Source organism: Typopeltis vanoorti, chromosome 9 (genome assembly GCF_054136105.1).
Source record: "Typopeltis vanoorti isolate ZY-2024b chromosome 9, IOZ_Tvanoo_1.0, whole genome shotgun sequence".
In the NCBI taxonomy this organism is placed as follows: Eukaryota; Metazoa; Arthropoda; class Arachnida; order Uropygi; family Thelyphonidae; genus Typopeltis; species Typopeltis vanoorti.
Genome location: NC_143557.1, coordinates 14,579,435 through 14,593,170, shown reverse-complemented (window position 1 = coordinate 14,593,170; position 13,736 = coordinate 14,579,435).

The window sequence follows — 13,736 nt, the reverse complement described above, 5'->3', positions numbered from 1 at the left end:
GAGTGTTGGTAGCTTGCTCCACCTTTTGCAAGGAGTTGCCCTGTGTTGTACCACTTTACCCCAGTCCTAAAGATACTTTCAGGCGCAAACTTTGTTTGCACACACTTGGATAAAGGATTAAACTAAATTTATTATGATTTCACCACTGTTAATTCATGTTTCGTTAAGTTGCTTGTTATTGTTTTCTTATCATTTACATTTAAAATGTTGGCGGTTTCTATAAGTATTTTATCTGCTATGGTAGTTAGGATGAATCTTAAGCCTCTTTCAATATTATAAATAAAATCCAGTTTGTTCATCGATCTGGGTGCTATGCAAAGTTTAAACCTTTGCTAGGTAGCGAGAGTTCATCTATGTTAAACGCGTGGTTGGATAGGTTGACTACATTACTGTTACCTGAAGGCAATTGGTGGTTCCTGTTATTTCTTTCTTCTGGTTGGTTGTTAATGTTCACTGCAGAGAAATTTAAATATGTCCGTTGGTTTTGTCGATATTTTAGTCTATGAAAATTGGATGTGAGATTTTCTTTCTTAGTTTGAAGGATATGGTTCACCGAGTTGTCTGTAATCTTCTCGAGGATAACCTAAATATCTGCTTTCAAATATCTTGAAAGTTCATATTTTAAATTTTGTACCTGGTTTTGAGTAAAGACCAAATTTTTTCTAGTAGCATGGATCTCTTCTTTGAGTAATGCTTTCTCCATATGGTGGTATATTCGTTGCGCCTTTGTTGAGGTAAATTTTCTCTTTAGTTTAATGTAATTCAGAATGATGTTGTTGTCACTACACCGTTTTAAAAATGCTAGTCGATTGATCATACCATAAACATGAATCTTCAACTTACCATATTGATTGCATCGCTTGTGAGTCGAATCTCCATGAATTATCAGAATCCTTTCTTTTAGTGTTACACGGTGATCAGCATTCATTTTAGAAATTATAGACTTTACATCCATGTTACAAATAACTATTTTATATTTCCTGACATATCGACCTACATATTAAGGCTATGATCTGGAGTATATACATATATACAAGGACAAGCTGAGTTACATTTCACACAGTATGCTAGAGAGACAAAGATTTCATCATCGGTTATTCTACTGCATGACCTCTAGTGAAAATATAATATATATATATATTAACACGTTCTTTGCCAACTACGAGTATACTCGTAGTTCGTATATGAGCTTCACAAGCCAACTACGAGTATACTCGTATGTCGATTTACCGACCTCCTATGCCAAACACGAGTTATCCCTTTGTATAATTACCTTAATTTGGACCCTTGAATTCTGAATAAAGCGGAGAGCATGTCTGGGGGTTTGGTAGAAGGGAAATAATTTCAACTAAAATATAGTATATTGTGTATGTGCCTCAGATGCCAACTACGAGTATACTCGTAGTTCGCATATGAGCTTCACAAGCCAACTATGAGTATACTCGTGTGTCGATTACCAACCTCCTATGCCAAGCGCAAGTTAATCCATAGTATAACACGTAATTTGTAAATCAATTTAAAACTAGTAAAATCAATAAAAATAAAAACCAATCAATGAAATAAAAAACACTCAGTAAAATAAAAAAAAACAATTTATTCAAATTAAGAGAATGGTACATTTTAAAACAATTTTCCATGCACAATGGTGGTTTTTCCTGGCAAACAGGACAGTAATAACGTGTTTCGCGTCTACATTTGTTTCTTGTACAGACGCGGCATGGTTTTGTCGAGTGATTCTTTTTTTCTGTTGGCGGTAAAATTTCCAAATAATGAAAATCCCGATTCCTCCTGATATTCTCTGATGCTGTAAGTTCATCCATTCCAACAAAAATTGAGATAAATTGATCTCTAAATTTTAATGCAGACATTGCATTTCCAGTAATCATGTTATAAAATTTATGCGCATTTTGAATGTATACCTCAAAAATGCGTATTGCAAATTGCTCTGGCCATCTAATTTTCTTTCGTAAGGTGGAATAGTATGAAAGCATTTGATCAGAAAGATCGGTGCCTGACATACCCAAATTATAATCCCTAACGATATTCGGTTTTAACTGAAATTTACCATTCCAATTTTGCGCTTCAACCATTTCAAATTTGTGCATATTTGAAATGGAAAGGACTTCCCTCTTATCCTTCCATTTGCTGACTACAACAGGACCTCGTCTTTGCCAGACAAATTCCCCTTTCTTTAGTTTCTTCTGAATAACATCTGGTGGATTGTTTTTCCTATTATTTCTCAGCATTCCACACACATACGTTTTTCTGTTGGTAAGCGATTCTGATAGAGCTACAGAATTATAAAAATTGTCCATATGCAATACATAACCCCTGTCTAAATATTCTTCCATCAAGTGGAATACAACATCATATGCGTGACCCATTTTTGCTAAAGAGGATTCAGATTTTCCTGTATAAATTTTTATTTTTATGACCAATCCATTTGATTCGCACAGTTCATAGAATTTCACGCCATATTTATGTTTTTTTTTTTTATGTATTGACGAAATGCCAGTCTACCGCGCCACAACACCATTGACCTATCAATACATAAGTTTCTGTCTGGTGTGTAGCAATTTCGCATTACACTATTAAAATGATCCAGGACTGGTCTTAATTTGTGCAATTTATCATTAGCTGCTTGGGAATTATCTGCAAAATGCAAATGACGCAATAAAATTTGAAATCGATTTCGGCTCATTTTAGAGCTCCAAAATGGCAAATTGTAAAGTTGATTTGTACTCCAATAATGCTCAATAGACGATAAATTACAAGGACCCATATGAAGTAAAAGTCCAAGAAATAATTTCATTTCAGGTATGTCTGTTGCTTTCCAGTTAGAAATTCTTCGACTTTTTTTGAACGGCGCTCAGCTTTCCTCAATATTTTGTAAAGCATATAAATTGGTTCGTTCTAATAAAATTGGGAGAAAATATTCAGAAAAGAAAAGTTCAACTAACCTTTTGATACTGAAATTTCCAGTGTCAATTTTAAAACCTGCAGTTTCAACAAAGTCAAATTGTGGGGGCTCTTCTTCTGAATTTTCCCAATAAGTTGAAGTTGATGTATTTGGTTGGTTGCTAACTTCATCTTCAAAAGTTTCTTCATCATCGGAGTCACCACTAGAGTCATCTGTAGGATCATCTTCGGAATCGGAACCAAATATTTCATGAAATTCATCATCGCTCATATTAGCATAGGCTTCTACTTCTATATCAGTAAGTTTTCTTTTACTGGCCATACCGAAATTGAAGGTTCTTAGAGATTAGAAACTAAAACTGAACTAGACGCAATAAACACTGGCGTCAGCACATGTAATATATACATGGAAGTGATACCAGATTACTCGTAGTTGGCGTATGAAATAAAATTCTATCTGATAAGCCGGCTACGAGATTACTCGTAGTGACCTTGAAGATGGGAGTGATACGAGATTATTTGTAGTTGGCGTATGAAACAAAATTCTATCTGATAAGCCGGCTACAAGATTACTCGTAGTGACTTTGAAGACGCGAAAGCGCTTGGCGTGCGGGAACAAACTATGACTGAGTAGCGTGGCAGCGAACGTGTTAAAAAAATATTATTATATATATATATATATAAATACAGATAAATTTAAAAATTAATTATTTAGAAACTACATCAAAGTTAAATTCTATTTAAAATAACATAAGAGAAACATTCTTCCATATAGATAGTTTTCTTACAGTAACAAAAAAAATAAAAAAAATCAGCTAACGCCTTTTTATTCCCGTATACGGGAGTAGGCGAGGCCATTTAGCCCTATCTAACTTTTTGGAGACTGAGTGGGCAGTTCAATCTCCACTGGTACCCAATCAGAGACAGATGGCCCAAGGCTATCACTAATTAAACGTTATGCAGTGAAGAGAGACGGCTCAAATGTGCCGCCATCTCGTGGTCCCTAACCTTAACACAATATAATTAAATAAGCTAGATAGATGGGCAAATGAATGGGGGTGTCAGTTTAATGCAGCAAAATGTAAGGTCTTGAGGTTTGGGAAACATCGATGGGATGCTGCATACTCTATGGGAGGAGTTATACTGGAGGAAGTAGGGGAGACAAGAGATCTGGGGTTGATGATTGATAGAAACCTGAAGTTTAGGGGACATATTGCAAAGGTGGTGAAGGTAACACAGAGGATTGCTGCTATTATGAGAAGGACACTGACCTGCAGAGATAAGAGGGTTATCATTCTGTTGTATAAGTCTCTGATCAGACCACACTTGGACTATTGTTCTCAGATTTGGTCCCCAGGATTTGAAGGGGATAAATTAACTGTGGAAAGGATACAAAGACGGATGACAAGGATAGTTATGAGGATCGGCTGAGAGAATGTGGACTGCAGAGTTTGGTGGATAGAAGGAGAGGTGATATGATTGAGACTTTTAAACTGTTGAGAGGTGGTTACAGGGTTGACACTGGGGAGTTCTTTCGCTTGGTTGATCAGCGGGAAGGAGTGATGACAAGAGGCCATCCCTGGAAGTTACGAAAGGAAACTGTGAGCAAGAGGGTAAGGAGTGGTTTCTTTGTGTGGAGGGTGGTTGAGCCGTGGAATGCATTGCCTGATGGAGTGGTGGGAGCGAGAACGGTCAGTGACTTTAAAGAGTGGTATGATAAACTTTGTGTTTCTCAGGGGGGGACCTCCCCTCGATGAGTCTTGACAGACTTTATGTCTTAGGAAGGACCTCCCTCGATGAGTCTTTTGACTCCTTGGAGGCCTGAATAATAATAATAATAATAATATATTTAATGTCTGAAATAATGTGGGTTCTACAGTCGATTTTCTTGAGTTTACAGGACGAAAAACCCGAGTTTCCGGGAGGAAAAGCCTGCTTGCCCGTGCCAGAGATCGACTAACTCGGGAACCGGTCGAAAAAAGGCTTAGAAAAATTTCCTCTAGTTGCTGACTAGACTCGAAACCAAGTCTTCCTTCGTGCGGCCAAGCGCGGCGGTATGCAAACGCCACATCCACTGAGCTACACATGCTCTTACAGTAACAATGATGTCCTAATTTAACATGACATTTGTTATATTAGATTCAAGATTCTGGATTATCTACAGCCCTGTTTATAGTTAACTCTTAGGGAGAAAGGTTCCGTGAGTAGAATATTTGCCTACTATATGCTTGGGATTTTTAGACCATCATTATTGTTCAGATTAGGGTGGTTGATAAGAATCTCAAAGGCTTACTTAAATTTACGTTCATACCGTATTTTGGTGTGATGTAAACAACTGGTGCCTTTTACAGTCAATTCTGTGTAAAGTGTCCAGAGCATGATGAGAAAGGCCAGCTTCACCATAGTTATTATATTTAATAATGTCGTTTATGTTCCTTTTGTCTGATAGGAATTGTGCTTTCTGTTTCCCCTATATATGGTAATTACAGGTGCAAAAAATATGGTATACTCCAGGGTCGGCCAGCTGAGGAAGTGGTTCTTTGGATGAGTTGCGTAGAGAATTTTGTTAATAGTGTTTTGGCTGTAACCATTTTTCAGGAAAATGTTGCTAATAACTTTAAATTTCTTTAAGTGCTTGTTCATTGGAGAAATCTTCGAACTCCTGTTTTTTAGAGTTTTAATGATACCTAGTTTTTGTATTGGGTGGTGGTAGGATTTTATATGTGTATATATTGACCAGTATATGTCGGTTTCCTACAAGATCTCAACGAATAAATAAAAAAATAAATAAATACAAAAGATAAATAGTCATATGCTCTGTTAGCTTAGTAGCCGTGCACTTTGCAACCATATGCCTGGAAAAGAGTGACCTAGATTCAATTCCCGTCGGTGACATTATTATTATTATTACCCCAAGACCTCATGGAGTCAAAGACTCATCTGTGAGGTCCTTTTATCACACACACAGCTCATCATATTGTGCCTTAAATACATTCAAACTCCTTGCAGACACCACGCTCTCAAGCAAGGCATTCCGATCATTTACAACTCTGCACGAAAAAACCTGGCCCTCACTCTCCCACTCACAACCTCTTTATACAGTTTCCAGGTATGACCTCTAGTTCTCCCCCGATCTCTCACTATTTTCTGTAGAACTTCTCCAGCATTGATTCTATAACAACCCCTTACCAACTTGTAGGTCTCTATCATATCTCACCTCTTACTCCTGTCCACCAGACTCTGCAAATTACATCTTCTCAATCTTTCCTCATGCTCGACATTCCAGAGGTCAGAAACTACCTTAGTCAATCACCTTTGGACATTTTCCAACATCTCTTCATCCTTCTGAAAATCAGGTGACCAAATCTGGAAACAACAGTACATGTGTGGCCTAATCAAAGCCTTATACAACGGAACAAGAATCTCCCTACTTCTACATGTCAGTGTTCTCTGCATCATTCCCAGAAGCCTTTGTGTTGTCTTCACAATTTTGACTATGTGTCCCCTAAATTTCAGATCTTTATCCACTATCACTCCCAGATCTCTTATTTCTTCCACCTCCAACAATATATCCTCACCACGCATAAATTCTGCATCCCATCTTTGTTTTCCAAATTTTAAAACCTTACATTTTGCAACATTGAACTCACATCCCCATTTCCATACCAAATCATTCAATTTATTCAAGTCTTCTTGTATGGCCACAACATCTTCACTACTCTTCATGGTTCGTCCCAACTTCGCATAATCTGCAAACAACTGAATATCTCCATCCAAATCTTCACCTATATCGTCAATATACAAGTTAAACAGGTAATGGCCCCTGAGGCACTGCACTAGTGACTTTCCTGGATATCGCTCTGCCATACAGAACTTGCTGATACCTATTAGATAGCCAGTCTCCAATCCAATGCACTAAACTAATATCCAACCCCATCTGCTCTAGTTGGACTATCACTTTATCATGAGGTACTCTGTCAAAAGCCTTTGCGAAATCTAAGTATATTAATGTGTATGCTTCTCCTCTGTCCAAGGAAGCAGCCACTTTATTGTAATAAGTAAGTAGATTACTTATTACAATAAACAACACTTTATTGTAGTCCATGCTGTTCATCAAAGATAATACCATTGTTATCAACCCAACTCTGGATCCTAGTTCTCACAAGCTTCTCCAACAACTTAACCACAACACCTGACACACAGATAGGCCTATAGTTTGATGCTTGAGTTTGATCACCTCCTTTATGAAGTGGCACAATCTTGCCCTCCTTCCACTCCTTAGGAATTTCACCGTGCAAGACTCACATTAAAAAATATGTCAAGGCAGGTGTCAACTCCCTGGCACATTCCTTCAGAATATGAGGCGATATATTATCAAGTCCCACAGCCTTATTAACATCTAGTTTACTCAACTCCCCATACACCTCTTGCTCACTTACAGTCAGTCTCTCCTCCCCATCATCTACTGCTCTCAATCTCTCCATGAAGTCACATTCACAAGATTGAAAGACCTTTATGAACTGCTCATTAAGCATCTCCACTATATCTTCTGCAGCAGTTGTCCTTATACCATATTCTACAATCAATGTCATCTTTCCAAAACTCTTTTTTTTTTTTTTGCTGGCTACATATCGATAGAATTCCCCAGGATTCATTTTGGCTTTATTAGCAAACTGCTGGTCATACTTCAATTTAGCTATCCTCACCAACAAGTCACCCTCCTTGCCTGGTCTTTGTAGACCTCATGGAATTGGTTATTTCCACTTCTCTTATGCTGCCTCCACAATGCCCACTTTCTCTGTATCACATGCTTAATCTCTTGATTCATCCATCTCACACCTACCTTATTTAACCGTCTCACCCTTAGACATTGCATCTACTAGATAGTTTTTGAAAATCTCCCAAGCTGCATTGATCTCTTTTCCAGCTAACTCCTCATTCCTCGCTACCTGCAAGCTGTCTCCTGAGCTCTTCATAATCATCCCCGCCCCCTTGTAGTTCTACATATACCCTTTTCTCACAGAGGTCCTCACACTGCTGTCAACCACCCAGGTAATCACCTCATGGTCACTCTCACCAATTGGTGGATGATTTGACACCTCATTTAGAATTACATCCTCTGATGAGATGACCAAATCCAAGACCCTGAATCCTTGCATGCCCTGTGTTATATACTGTCTGAGGTAGTTATCCCTCAAGAAACTCATTTTCTTTACTTCCAGTTGCTATATTGCCATATAAAATCGCCCATAATGATCACCCTTTTCTTATTTGCTTGACTAATTTAATTATACATTTCATTATCGCCACCATCCACATTACCTGGTCTATAACAACATCCAACCAAGTATTTTATTCCATTCACCTCTATCTCACACTATGCTGTCTCAAAAACCACTGGCACTATTTCCCTCTTGCATTTCTACTTTGTATGGAAATAACTCTTTCTCTATCATCAATAGTACTCTTCCCTCCCTTTTTGCCACTTATCCTCACAAAAAACATTATACCCTTCCATCTCTATTCTTGTCAGGATGTCATCCTCTCCCAACTATGTCTCACTTATTCCAACAATCTTTGGGTGAACAGATGCAATTAATGCAACCATTTCATCTGCCTTGTTGCTTATACTTCTAGCATTTGTATACAAACACAATAGCTCATTTCTGGATCTACAGCTAGTTCCACTGATACCACTCACTTGATGTGATCTCTCCATACTCGACTGGGGCCGTTTCCCTTTCTGCTTATTCATTTTAAAACCATTTTCAATTCCATGAGGAGCTGAAGGATCTTCCTCAGCCATAGCCAAGTTAGCCAGTCTTGGGTGTGGACAGTAGGGTTTTTCCCCAGTTTATCCTAGGGTTTTTCATCCCGCAAAGCAGACAAAACGGTATTGAGAACTCATCACTACAGACATAGGATACACTTGGGGGTAGGGCAGACCACCTTATCCTCTGAATGGTTTGAGGTCCGATGATTAATAAATCCTCGACATTACAAGGCAAAAGAGGGAAAAGGAAGATGAAGATGAAGATAAATAAACCAGACTACAATAAAACTATAACCATTCCTTACATTAAAGGGACATCAGATAAAATAAAGAGAATACTAGAGAAATACAACGTGAAAGCCACCTTTAAACCTCCTGTAAAATTAATAAGCTTACTCTACTCATCCAAAGTTCCACCACCTCTGCTGGCCCACCCTGGAGTATACCATATTTATTGCACCTGTAATTTACCATATATATAGGGGAATAGGACACACAATTCCTATCAGACAAAAGGAACATAAACGACACATTAAATATAATAACTATGCTGAAGCCGGCCTTTCTGATCATGCCGTGATCACTTTACATAGAATTGACTGGAAAAGCACCAGTTGTTTACATCACGCCAAAACATGGTATGAATGTAAATTTAAGGAAACCTGTGAGATTCTTATCAGCCACCCTAATCTGAATAATAATGATGGTCTAAAAATCCCAAGCATATGGAAGGCACATATTCTACCCCCAGAACCTTTCTACCTAAGAGTGAACCGTAAACAGGACTGTAGATAATCCAGAATCTTAAATCTAATATAACAATTACTAAATCTCTTCAGGAATTGACAACGTACATAAGAATATAAATTAAATTATAATTTAATAAATATTTCCGATATTTCAGCGACATCACGTTGCCATCTTCAAAAGGAACTTACAATAAGGAGTATAAAGCTCTTCAGGAAATGAGGAATAATAAAGAAATAGTTATCATCAAACCGGATAAGGGAAATGCAACTGTAGTACTTAACCAAACAGACTACACAAGTAAGCTTAATGCTCTTCTATTAGATCGGGCTACTTACCTCCCTATTGAATACAATCCCACCAACTCACAAATCAGAAAACTTCACAGGCTCCTTAAGAAGATCACTTCTTGGCCTGTAGAAGTTAACAGATTAAAACTGTTTAACTCTATAACCTCCCCCGTATTTATAGACTCCCAAAAATACATAAAGAAAATGTTCCATTACGTCCCATAGTGGATGGCATTGATTCCCCCACACAAATTAGCTAAACGTTTGACCAAAGCCCTCTCACACACACTCTACTGGCAACACACCATCACACATAAAAAACTCAGCCCACTTCAAAGCCAGCATAGAAAACCTTACATTCCAACATATGACATAATGGTCAGCTTTGATGTCTCCTCCTTATTCACAAATGTCCCACTCAAGGAAACTTTAGAGTTAATCCAAGCTAAATTTCCTCCTGATATCTCAGCCTTATTTCAGTTCACAATGAACTCAGGCTATTTCGTTCGGCAGGGAAAATTCTACAAACAAATAGAGGGGTTAGCCATGGGTTCACCACTATCCCCACCCTTGGCCAATTTCTTTATGGAGATCTTTGAAGAAAAAGCCTTAGCCTCTGCCCCACAAAAACCAACTATATGGCTTTGCTACGTTGATAATGTATTCACTATTTGGCCACATGGCTCTGATACACTCCTCTCCTTCTTAACACACTTAAACATCCAACACCCCAGAATCAAGTTCACTCTGGAAAAAGAGGAAAACAACAGCCTCCCTTTCCTAGACACACTAGTCACCCGCCAGCCTGATGGAACCTTGGTTTTCTCAGTTTATAGAAAACCCCACCCATACAGGCAGATACATTCACCAACAATCCCTCCACCCCTCACAACAATATGGAGTGGTGAAAACACTATACAACAGGGCTAAACTAATCTGTTCAAACGACAAGGCCCTGAACACTGAACTGAGTCACATTCTCAACAGTTTCTCAGCCAATGGGCTTCCCCTGCATAAAATCCAAAAAATATTGAAACCAACAAACCATAACTCCCCCCCCCCCCCACTTCACATCAAGGATTACTCTAAATCCATCACCATTCCCTACATATGAGGCACCTCAGAAAAAATTTCCAAAATCTTAAAAAAACATGACTTGACCTCCTGTTACAGACCATAAGAAAATTGGCATCCCTTATCCGCTCCACTAAAGACCCAACCACTTCCTTTAGCCTTACCTGGAGTATACCAGGTCCCTTGCAGCTGTAAACTGTCTTACTTTGGCCAAACAGGCAGGACACCAAATATCAGAATTTCGGAACACAAGGACTACATCCGGTTTCACAAGTACAGCCTCGGGTCTTGCAGACCATGCTCTGGATACACGCCACAGAATACGGTGGAAGAAAGCTACAATAATACACCGTAGCAAGTTCAAATTCGAAAGACTATTCATGGAATCAGCCTCAGCCCTAAGAAACTCTCCAAACCTCAACAAATTTGGTTGCACGAGACTGCCCCAAATTTGGGAAGCTTACATCAGCAGACCTTCAGCCCAACGGCCAAGAACACCTACATAGTCCACTAGGGGGGCACTATTAGGACTTTTAGGAGAACAATAGCTTCCTCACTTCTTTCTCAGTTACTGTGTTGTAGTGCCTATGTGCACATGCCTTTTTGTAAGTTCCTTTTGAAGATGGGAACGTGACGTTGCCAAAATATCAGAAATATTTATTAAATTATAATTTAATTTATATTCTTATGTACGTTGTCAATTCCTGAAGTGATTTAGTAATGCATAACCAACGTATAAGCTTGTCTACGAGTAATATAACAATTGTCATGTTAAATTAGGACATCATTGTTACTGTAAGAAAACTATCTATATGAAAGAATGTTTCTCTTATGTTATCTTAAATAGAATTTAGCTTTGATGTAGTTTCTAAATAATTAATTAATTTTTAATTTTATCTGTATTTTTTTTTTATATATTATATATATATATATATATATATTGTCAGATGAGGAGGAGCTAAAAAATGAACTACAACATCTAAAAAGAACCTTTGCAAATAATGGCTATTCTTCAAAAACTATTAATAAACAACTATACCGCCGTTCTCAAAACAACGCAGAAACACAGGACAACCCCAAAGGTTATATCTCTTTACCGTGCATCAGCTCGCTCTCCCAGAAACTTAGAAAAAGTTTGAAAAAATTAACATAAAAACGTGCTTTTCCACTCTTCCTAAACTCAGATCAATTCTAAGCAAACCAAAACAGTCTCACAACCATCTTCAGTTTCCAGGGGTGTATAAAATCACATGTGACTGTGAGGAGCCATATTATGGCCAAACTGAGAAGTCCATCCTCCTACATTTCAAGGAACATCAAACGGACATTGCTTACAACAGAAGCAGAGCAAGCACCCTCTTAAGCCATGTCTGTTCTCAGTGAACACAAATAGCCAAGGCCGCCAACATGAGATAAACTGGACCACAACATCAAACCTTCATATATGCTACGACGAGGTAGAACACCGCATAGTTGAGTCTAAAGAAATTGTCCTGGACTCTTATCACATAAACAGTAACCTTAGTTATAATTTACCAGACTGATTTATCTCTGCTATCAAATACTGGCGCACTCGTGAAGTCACACGCTCGCAGATGCCTAACAATAGAACTTAGCCCAGACTATAGTTTCAGTTCAATCTTAACTGTAGTTAATAGTCAGTTTTGTAGTCGTACAATATTTCTTTATGGTGTTTTTTATGTTTGGTTTTAATGTTCTCATGCCTGAAGAAGTCAGCTTTCCGACGAAACATGTTGTGTGTTAAATAAAATTAATTTTTTGTCTAATTCTCGGAATTCAGTCAGTAAAAAATATGAACATATCTTCATACTGAGTAAATACAATGGATAATCATATATATATATATATATATATCTTCATACTGAGTAAATACAATGGATAATCATATATATATAAATAAATGAATGCTTGATCACCATGTAACACTAAAAGAAAGGATATTACACCTCAGATTTCTCATTACTCTTTCTTCCTGCAGCAGACTATTCTGTTGACTCACACCAAATCCATTCAGATTTAATCCATCACTCTTATATATTCCATCCATCCATCAATGTGTGATTGCGTGACATCCATCCATATGTTCTCACATTCACAAACTGTAATCCTTTCTCCTTACACGGATCTGCCAACATACCATTGATGATCTTTACTCACCTTATCACAGTCATATCTAGACTATATGCTGAATTACCTTTCTTATCACACTGTTATCCATCATTCTCCTCAATAATCTCTCACCATCTATTCCTGCTTTCTCCTTTTGTTTGAAGAAGCATCACTACCATTTATTTATTTTTATGGAAAGCAATCAGCATGATCATCCTTCCTTCTGGAAAACAGATATTATACACTTTTAATAATGGAACTGCCAAACATTGCCAATCATAAGTCATTCGTTATCTCTTCTTTAAATTTTATTAAATACAAAGATAAACTTCTTAAATGGAACAATTGCATTTTAGGATTATGATCAAAATAATAAACTGAATACTGCAATTAACTTGTGTCTCTTAGCCTGTTGCAGGTGTTGCTAGCAAAGAAGCAGAGGAAAAACACCATCCTGATAAAGAATGTCTCCTGAGGATTTTAGTTGGATATATACTTAAGACTGTGGTGTAGCGTTTATATTTATTAAAACAGTATGTCTTTTGTGCCATGATGTATGGGATAGAGATAGTTTTGATTCAGTTTTATAATATGGGAGGGGCACATCTAGTATTTTGATTTGTGGTAAAAACTCTTGCCACTGAATTCACCTATTTTCATTACACATTTTTAACCAAGAACTATGATAAAGGCTTGATAAATTATGCACAGTCCTACTCAGCATTAAAAAAAATGTACTGACCCAAGATCATCCTCTCCATTTTTTTTTAATGATATGTCCTAGTTAGTCAATTAGGGCTCCA